The 9,258-nt window shown below is 38.0% G+C and overlaps 1 long non-coding RNA gene across 1 annotated transcript; it reads left to right on the top strand.

The window, feature by feature from the left end:
- The first annotated feature begins 812 nt into the window (after nucleotides 1-812).
- LOC139046080 (uncharacterized) lies at nucleotides 813-7,038 on the top strand. Its single transcript, XR_011505632.1, has 3 exons — nucleotides 813-891; nucleotides 5,592-5,865; nucleotides 6,769-7,038. It is a non-coding gene; the product is annotated as an uncharacterized lncRNA (long non-coding RNA).
- The last annotated feature ends 2,220 nt before the right edge of the window (nucleotides 7,039-9,258 follow it).

The following is a 9,258-nucleotide window of genomic DNA, read 5'->3' on the forward strand; positions in this document are numbered from 1 at the left end:
GGGCTTAGCTTTCACAGGAGTCATAAAAGTGGATGAGACGTTATACAAACACTTATGCCTAAGCCTTGGCTTCCTTTCTCGGACTGCCTGGTTTCGGGCTGGCGGCGCAACAGCGTCAAGTCCCGGCTGGCGGTGGGCGTGGCCCGGCCGACCAGGTGCGAATTGTGGTAGTCCTCCGGCTTCGGGGAAGCCTGGTCCCGCGCCTCTGTAGGATCCCCGCCGCCTGAGAGCGCCTCCTGGAGCCGACAGAGGGCACAGCTTCCCAGAGTTGGTCCCATTGGAGTCCATCTCAGGGGAACTGGCGAATCCGGCTCCTATTTCATGGTTAATAAAACAGTCTGGAAAATTAGATGATGGATCTGAGTAAGGCAATGCTGTATATCCATTCAATGTGATCGCCGCTTCTTCAATATTGTAGGGTGAAATTGCTTAGAGAAGAATCCTTAACTCGTGGGGCTCTCATCCCAGGTCATCCATATCAGAGGAACCATGAGTTCTGATCTCCCCTCAAATGCCTGTACGGTTGTTGGGTTGGTTTTCTAGGGGAGATATTGCCCAACTTTCATTCGATTTTCCAAGGGATCTGGTACTGAAAACGTTAAGAAACTCACCCTTACCGAGAAAATGATTCAAGGAAAAAGAAGAGAAAAAAAATTTTTTTCAGCTCCATCTTGTTGTTCCATAAGAATTAATACAAAACACACATGAATGAACAAGAATAGGAATTAATTCTGACTAATCAGAGTGAATCATAAATGCCTGGGAGAAGAAGAAACATTGAAGGTGAGTCTTGAAGAACAAGTTTTTTCCAGGTGTGGAAGAATGAGGGTGTTCCAGGCTCAGGAAAGGGCCTGAGCAAAGGCAGGAATGCACTCGGTGTTTCGAGAAATGGTGAGGAATCCCTGAGACTTCATGCTTTTGGATTACCATTCCCCAGGGTCAGTATTTAGCTCAGGGACTATTCATTTTTATTTAATTTCTTTTTAATTTAGAAAGTATTTCACAGAAAAGTTGCAAAGATGTTATATTTATAGCACCAAGTTTATTCTTGTGTATGGGGTGAGGAATAAATCTAATTTTATCTTTTTCCAAATAGGTACATAATTGACCCAAAAGCCTTTATTAAAACCTTTTTCTCAATGATTTGAAATACCACTTTTATCATGTGCTAGATTTCTATATGTAGTTGTATCTACTTGTGAAATTTCTGTTCTAGTTCACCGATCTGTCTGCCTATTCATGCATCAGTAGCACACTGTTAATTATAAAGATTTTTGTTGTACATTTTAATGAGAGAACCAGTCTGCCCTCAGAGCTCTTTCTTTTCAGTATTTTCTCAGCTATTCCTGTATGTTTATTTTTACCTATTAACTTAATGATAAACTTTTCTAGTTCCATCAATAAGTTCATTGGAAATTTTTCTTTGGACCGCATGAACTTTGTAAATTAGCTTAAGGAGAGCTGAGTTCTTGATGATGCTGTGACATCCTAATCAAGAACAAGAAATGTCTTTCCATTTGTTTGACTACTCTTTATCTTTCAGTTGTGTTTTAAGTGTATTCCTAAGATTTTTTTTCTTTTTGGTTGTTTTTATAAGTGACATCATGTCTTCATGCATTATGTCTCCTAACTAGTTATTTGAGTATATAATGCTATTGATTTTTACATGTTAATTTTATATCCTATGGTCTTGCTGAATTGTATTATTGTTTGAGCTAGTTTTATCATTGATTCTCTAGGGCAGCACTACCTAATGGAAATTTCCATGGTGACAGAAATATCCTGTATCTATGCTGTCCAATACACTAGCCACTAGTTACATGTGGCTATTAAACAGTTGAAATGTATGACTGAGGAATCGAATTTTTATTTTTTTAATTAAATTAATTTTAATTTAAATAGCCAAGTGTGTCTAGTGGTTTCTTTATTGGACAGTGCAGCTCCAGGATTTTCCAGGTATGCTGTCATGTCATCTGAAAATAGATATAGTTTTATATCTTCTTTCCTAGCTCTTTTGCCTGTAACTGCTGTCTCTAGTATAGTAAATTCAGGAAAATGTTATTCTGTGTGGTGGAGATAACAGACATTCTTGCATTGTTTTTGATGTTAATGGAAATGCTTCCAGGGTTTCCTCATTAAAATCTTAGCTTTAGGATTGAATTACAAACTTCTTTTTTATCATGATAAGGAAGAATTCATTAGTTTATATTTTCTCAAGAGTTGTTTATTAGGAATAGGGGTTGAATTTTGTCAAAGCATTTTTCGAGATCAATGAAGGAAATCATGTAATCATGAGGGTTTTTTTTCCTCTTTAAAACTGTTAATATGGTGTGATATAAATAGCTTTTCTAATATTAAATCATCATTCCATTCCTGGTATAAACCCTACTTGTTCATGGTGTATCATTTTCTTAATATTGGCTAACATTTTATTTAAGATTTTGGTCTGCAACTTTCATTTTTTGTGTGCTATCTTTATCAGGTTTAGGTATTAATGTTATATTTGTTCATTAGAAGAACTTAGAAGTTTTCTTTCATTTCCCATCATCTGAAGCAATTTACATAGTATTGGACTATCTGTTCTCTGACAGTTTTGTGGATTGCCCTGGTGAAACCATCTGGAATTGGTCCTTTTGGTATGGTAGTTTCTCGATAACTTTCTCTATTCTACAGAAGTTTTGGGTTGTTCTTTCCAAAAGGCATGTTTTTGAAGATTTCCCCAGCTTCCTGTATGTCAGACAATGTTTGGAAAGAAATATTTTTCAGCATCTATTTGTTTTGCAGTGAGAGGAACCCCCAGAATACCTAGTCCATCATTCTACTCCCTTCTGCCTTCTCCTTAAATAGTCTAATCTGAAACTAGAATATGTCTGTGAAATTGTGACTATTTGTCCTTTATCCTTTGTTGCCTGTACAGTTTCTAAGTTATTCATAGGACAGAGTTTGGCTCCTGTGGAGAAAGCTGACCCTTTGCATAATATATGTTTCCGCGTGAGGCTTCTGCCTCTTTGAAAGTACTCAGACACCTACTAACTCATTACAAAAGGAAATTAGTGATGAACATAATAAGAATAATAAGAAGTTTTCACATATTGAAGTAAATGGGGAAGCCATTCTGGTTTAAATCTTATTTGGCTTAAAGCTTGTTTTTCCCAGAGCAGCCTGACTTATGGCCCACTGAACATGCATTGTACATCCGCTTCAAACATTTTCCCAAAGCAAAGAATGCATTCTTTAAAAACAGGAATGTAATGTCTCCCTTTCTCTGATGCAGATACTAATACTTCTTTGAAGATAAGATTTTCTTCCCAGAGAATGAAGGTCAAGTTGACCTGCTGTGTATGCGTTAAACTGCAGCAAAACATATCCTTGTGAGTTTTGGAAAGAAAATTATATTCCGTTCATGCTTGATGTATGTTCTTTGTTCTGAAATGGTATAAAACTGCTGTAAACCATGCTTCTCCAGACTGCTTTCTTTCCTGTGGAAGAGAGTGCTTCCAGGCTAATCCTCACATTAGGCTCAATAAATATCACTATCTTTCTTATCTATAGATTGGTTATTGATTATTTGCATCAACATTAGGAAAGTGAAAAGATATGAGTTATAAAATATTTCCGTTAAAAATGTGTTCAACTGATTATCTAATGTTTATGATTTGATGTCTAGACTATAAAGATAGTCAAGCCAAACAATTTTCAGTCTCTAAAGCACTTGGCTATCAGTAATAAGTAAATACTTACAAATCTGTTTTCCCTTCTAGATGAAAGCAAGATTATTTTTCTCTTATTCATTTATGTACCTTAAAATTAGAGTAGATTTTATTCTCAGTAAAAAATTTTGATGAGATTTCCTCCTGAATTGCCCCCAAGTTTGCACTTTCCCCTTCCTATTCACCTTCTCTTCAGGGTCACCTTTCTTCTCAGCATGCCCTAGTCATTATGCAATGCAAGTACCCCACAGTTCGAAATTTATTTATATAGAGAGGGAGACAGTAATATATAAATACACACTACTTCTGTAGCACTGTGTTTATGGAGTTAGTTTCCCTGTCAGTATCAGCTTGTCAGGATCCAATTAGGAGACAGAAACTACACCAGTTACTTCAACAGGGTGAATTTAATATGAAGAACTGTTAAATAATTATAAGGTTATTAACAAGGTGTAAACAATTATAAGGTTATTAACAAGGTGTAAGTGTAAAAGAGGGAAGAAGGTATAACAGAGTTAGCAATTGCAGGAAGCAGTTACTATCCCTAGAGCTGAGGGAACAAAGAAAGAGGCTGGAATTGGTGAAACAGAAACTTAGAGGAGAAGCAGCAGTGTTGCTGAAACTCAGGTCTCTAATGAAGAGGAGCTGACCAGGTAGTGCTGGTATCACTGATCTTGGGGAAGGGACGGGAGACTCTGGACCTAGACCTCTGAAGATGAGCAGGATATGCTGTTTCTGAATCGGGAGATTGGAGAAGCTGCTTTCCCAAGTGCTGGAAAAACTGCCCAGTGGATTCAACTGCTGCTACAGGAAGGAAGAGTTGTTGTGAGGGTTAAGATGCAAGTTCTCACAGCCAGGAGAGTCGCAGGTCCAGCGTTACTTCCCTCTCTTTTTCCTTCGGGTTCCCAGATCAAACAAAAAACATTCTTTCAGCTTCGTGCAACGTGGTCTAAGTGGGGAATTCTTCATCCAGTACCGGATCCCTGGCCTCCAGGGGCCTCATTTCCTTCTGAGGTTCTATTGGGGAGGAACGTGCGTCTAGCACGTTTGAAGCTTGGTGGAGGGGGAGGGGGATATGAGGGTGGTTTGCAGACTCTAATTTTAGCCGAGAAGGAGGTCAACCAGGTCGCAGCTGTGTGATCAATCACTGCAACATCTGATCCTCCTTCTTCGCATTGGGGCGCCTTTTCCTCAACTCTGAAGGAGGGTGGGGATTATGGCTGCAGATAGGGCTCTTCTCTGTCCTGGCACTAGCCTCTCTGGTCTTCGTTTCTAGGACAGGAAATCCTTACCCAGACCATTACACCTGTCTGAAACATTGTCAACTGTCCAGGCTGCTGGCCCTTAAACTCTCCCCACCCTATAAACCTCAGCTGTCTCCATCGGGTTCCAGGAGACATAATTCCTTTCTACTTTTTATTTGCTGTCTAAAATTCCATTGTTTGTCCTTATACTCTTGATGGACATTTGTGTAATTTATTCTTTGAAGCAATTTTGTATACGGCTGCTCTAGAAATTCTTGTTTATGACTTTCTATGACATGTACTTGAATATAAATTATGAAATTGGTGGGACATGGAGTATTTAAGTGTGTGTGTTTAATTTCTTCATTTTTGGTGCTTTTTAAGTATGCAGCTTGATACTTTTAAACAATTTCGAAGAATGGTCAGCTCTTTCCTCTTACAAACATTGCTTGTTATGTCTCCTCTTTGTTTCTCCATGTCTCTGTCTTTTCCTTCATCTTTCTTGGAATACAATTATAGGACAATGCACAGAGGCATGATTCCTTTTTAAAAATACATGCATGAATGCCAGTTCCCCAAGAATGATCAATTTATATGATTCACTATTATTGTAAACCTTTCCTTCTTTTTCCTACAGTAGCCATGGCAGAAAAACTCAGAAAAGAATTTATATGTCCCATCTGCCAGAACTATTTTGAAGCTCTCTGTTTGACATTCTGGAAACACAACTTGTACTTCACCTGCCTCAGGCATTTGGAGGGGGAAAATCAAGATGGCCTTTGCACTTCTCCCCAGTTTTGACAGCTTATGGATGCAGAGGATTGAGACCAACATGGTCCTGGAAAAACTGGCTGAGATCAAAGTGATGATGCCCATGCTGAGCATGTGCCGCTGGATGCTGAGATTCTATGGTGAGTACACCATTCCTGGCTCTCTGAAAAAGAGAGAGGAGGGAGGGATCATTGGAGACTAGGCTTGTTCTAACTCAAAGGGCTGAGTGAGTTTTCAGAGAAGCTATAGGAAAAGTAGGAGTTGAGGCTACTGCAATGTATGTGTTGCTTCCTCAGATAATTCATAGAGTGGGGCTCCATTATCCTCAGATAATGCATGGAGCTCAACTGCACTACATTTCTGTTTACATAAGAGCAAATCAGTCAAGTAAAAATGAGAGTTCAGCTGTAGCTTAATCTTGACGCAACTACAATTATTAACATCATACCCATCATGAGTCAGCTCTATTCAAGACTTGTATAGTCTGACCACTTGTAACTGGAGAAGGTAGTATGACCAAGGGAGATACTGGTGCTTCTGCTGCAATTATTGGGCATGTTATCTGTTCCAGCACCTAGCATTCACAGGGGCTCACTCTGGTTAAGATCTGAGTAAGGTTGACTTGAAAGAATTGAAAAATGTTTCTCCAAAAAATATTAATTCAAATGGAAACAATTTTCTTAAATGTCTGACATAGTTTCTTGTAAAAGATTAAACATTTAATAAATATTAATTGAGTTCTGGTTCTAAAATTCTTGGTTGTTAGTGATCATAAAATTAGACTGCATTTTACATGATGTAGGGTCTTAAAAAGAGACTTTGAAGCTACTTTACCTCACTTGTAAATGGGATAGAATTCCTACTTTAAAAGAGTGTTTGAAAATTTAAGTATGTTATTACCTGTAAAGTGCTTAGTTTAGTTACTGGAACTAATGATAGATACTTTAATGTTGTTGTTTTACTCAATTGTCACTGTCGTTGTCATTGTCACATTGTTTTATTCTTTGCTTGATTTTATATGCCACATTGTTATGTCTTCACAGTGAATGTAACTCTGGATCTAGCCATGGCCAATGACTTCCTCATATTCTCTAATGATCTGCAGAGCATGTGATGTGAATACATCCAGATGAGACCACCAGACAATACTGAGACATTCGTCTCTGCTGCTTGTGTCCTCCCATCTCACATCTGCCTGCCACCACTTAGGGGTGGAAGTGAGAGAAGCAATGAAATGAACAGTGGGTGTTTGCAGTGTATCTTCATATCTTCAAGGTCCTTTCCTGTTGTTTTCAGACCCAGAGTTCTGAATGGTGGGCCCTAGGGGAGGAGAAGAACTTATTGCCAGTACCGACACTAGGGCTGTTCTTCACTTGAACCCAGACTTGCAGAAGGTGGGTGTTTTCCTGGACTGTGAATTAAAAGTCATTTCTTATTTCAATGTCTCTGATAGTTTTTGTCTATTCACCTTCACAAATGTGTCTACAATGGAACCTGTGTGTCCATTCTTCTTCCCTGAGACCCAAGCGAAAGTGTAAGCATGCAATCCATGAAGATCTGTAACAAGTAAGCTATAGATGTTCCAATTTGACCACAGTCCTCTCGAGGAGACACGTGATCTTTGTCCAAAAAGAAGAGCATATGGGATGAAACTGCTGGATTATACACTCCTGAGCTTATCTGATATTACCAGGAGTATATACTATTCAGAAGACTATCCAAATTTGTTTTACCAAAAAGGAAGCTTTAGGATAAAAATTTCAAAAATAATTAATTTTAAAACCTGACTTAATACTAAATACTGGACTTTGCTGGGGATGAAGTTGAACCAGACCCAAAAGGCCCACAGTTTAAAGGTGGGTTTGTTTCTTCCTCTTGCATATTTCCCAGGGGCCACCTCCTTGAATTGCTGCCTCAAGATGAAACCAAGAGCTTGTTTCTGAGGAGTAGCTGGGTTAGATATTCATAGGCTCAACCCCTGACGACTTGAGAAGGAAGCTTTCATGTGTGGGGGCCACTTTGGGAGCAGAATCTTAGGGCTGGAGACATTCAGAGGGACACAGTGTCCAAGGATTAAATCAAGAGATGGAGAGAAAGTCAGCAAGAATGAACCTTGGACCTCCATCTGAGACTGAACTTTCATAGATTCAAAGTTGATTCAAAAGGCACAATAAAGCAATTTTCCACCCATTCTGAGGTTAAAATTGCATTATTTGTGATAGTGGATAGTATATACATGTATATTCAGACAATTTGAGAAGGATCATTTCTTAAGATCAAGCTGTAAAATACATGTATATGCTTCACATTCTTTAAGGTCAAGAAGTGAAGGGATGAACTAAGAGTTGCCAGGAAAATGAAAAATTATAAAAAATAAAACAAATAGGAATCAATATATATTAAAATTAAAAATTAACATGGAAACAAAACTGTTTAATGAGGAAAAGTGTGATAAAAAATCAGAATAAAACTGAAAAAACTGCAAGATTACACAATCATCATTTCGTTCATATGTATATAGGGCCAACACTCCAGGGGAAAAAAAGAAAACAGAAACAAAAGAGTAGTAAGAATTTTTCACTGATGTTTGTAGAACCATGAAAAATCAATTTGAATGGTCAGAATTTGTCTGCAGATAATAACTATAACTTTGTATGCCTTAACATATTTAATAGTAATAAAGCACTACTAATAGAAATTGTAATGGAAAACACTTATGTCTCAATGCTGGATATTTTTTAATTTAGATAAGTAAATTTATGTATTAAATAAGCCTAATAATTTAATTGAGTTAGGTAGTATTTAATTTCAAATTTTCTTAAGGAATCTGGCCATGCTGTATTGTTTTGGGTAGTTTCCTCCGCAGCTTGCATTTAAGGACAACTTCTCCAGCCCCCAACCCTACTGATTGCCCATAGAGCATATACAGCAAATATTTCATGGAATAATCAGCAAATCCACCACTGTTGCCAAATTTACATTAGTGCATACATCATGATAAACAGCAACTTCCCTATTTGACTGTAATGTCCACAAAGGTCATAGCGTACGTTAAGATATTAGAAAAGTAATAGCAGGGAAAAATTTTTGTTTGTGAGTCTAGCTAGAGAGGAGATATGCAACATATTAACATTTGGGGAACTCCAAACAGTCAGAGTGACCCTATATAACTGAGCACTTCTCATACCATGCTCAAGAGAACAATGCATTTTAAGATAAGACAAAAATAATAGGGTCACTCTGACTGTTTGGAGTTCCCCAAATGTTAATATGTTGCATATCTCCTCTCTAGCTAGACTCACAAACAAAAATTTTTCCCTGCTATTATTTTTCTAATATCTTAACGTACGCTATGACCTTTGTGGACATTACAGTCAAATAGGGAAGTTGGTCACTGTGTGACTGCTTTTTTTGGACAGAATTGGAATACAAAGAGTGGAGCTGGGGTATCTGGGCGCTGTATGCTCTGGACACTGAAAGAATCTCAGTACTGAGTTTAAGTCCACATCTCAGCACCATATAACCTCTGAACA

The sequence above is a fragment of the Equus asinus genome, chromosome 8 (genome assembly GCF_041296235.1).
Source record: "Equus asinus isolate D_3611 breed Donkey chromosome 8, EquAss-T2T_v2, whole genome shotgun sequence".
In the NCBI taxonomy this organism is placed as follows: Eukaryota; Metazoa; Chordata; class Mammalia; order Perissodactyla; family Equidae; genus Equus; species Equus asinus.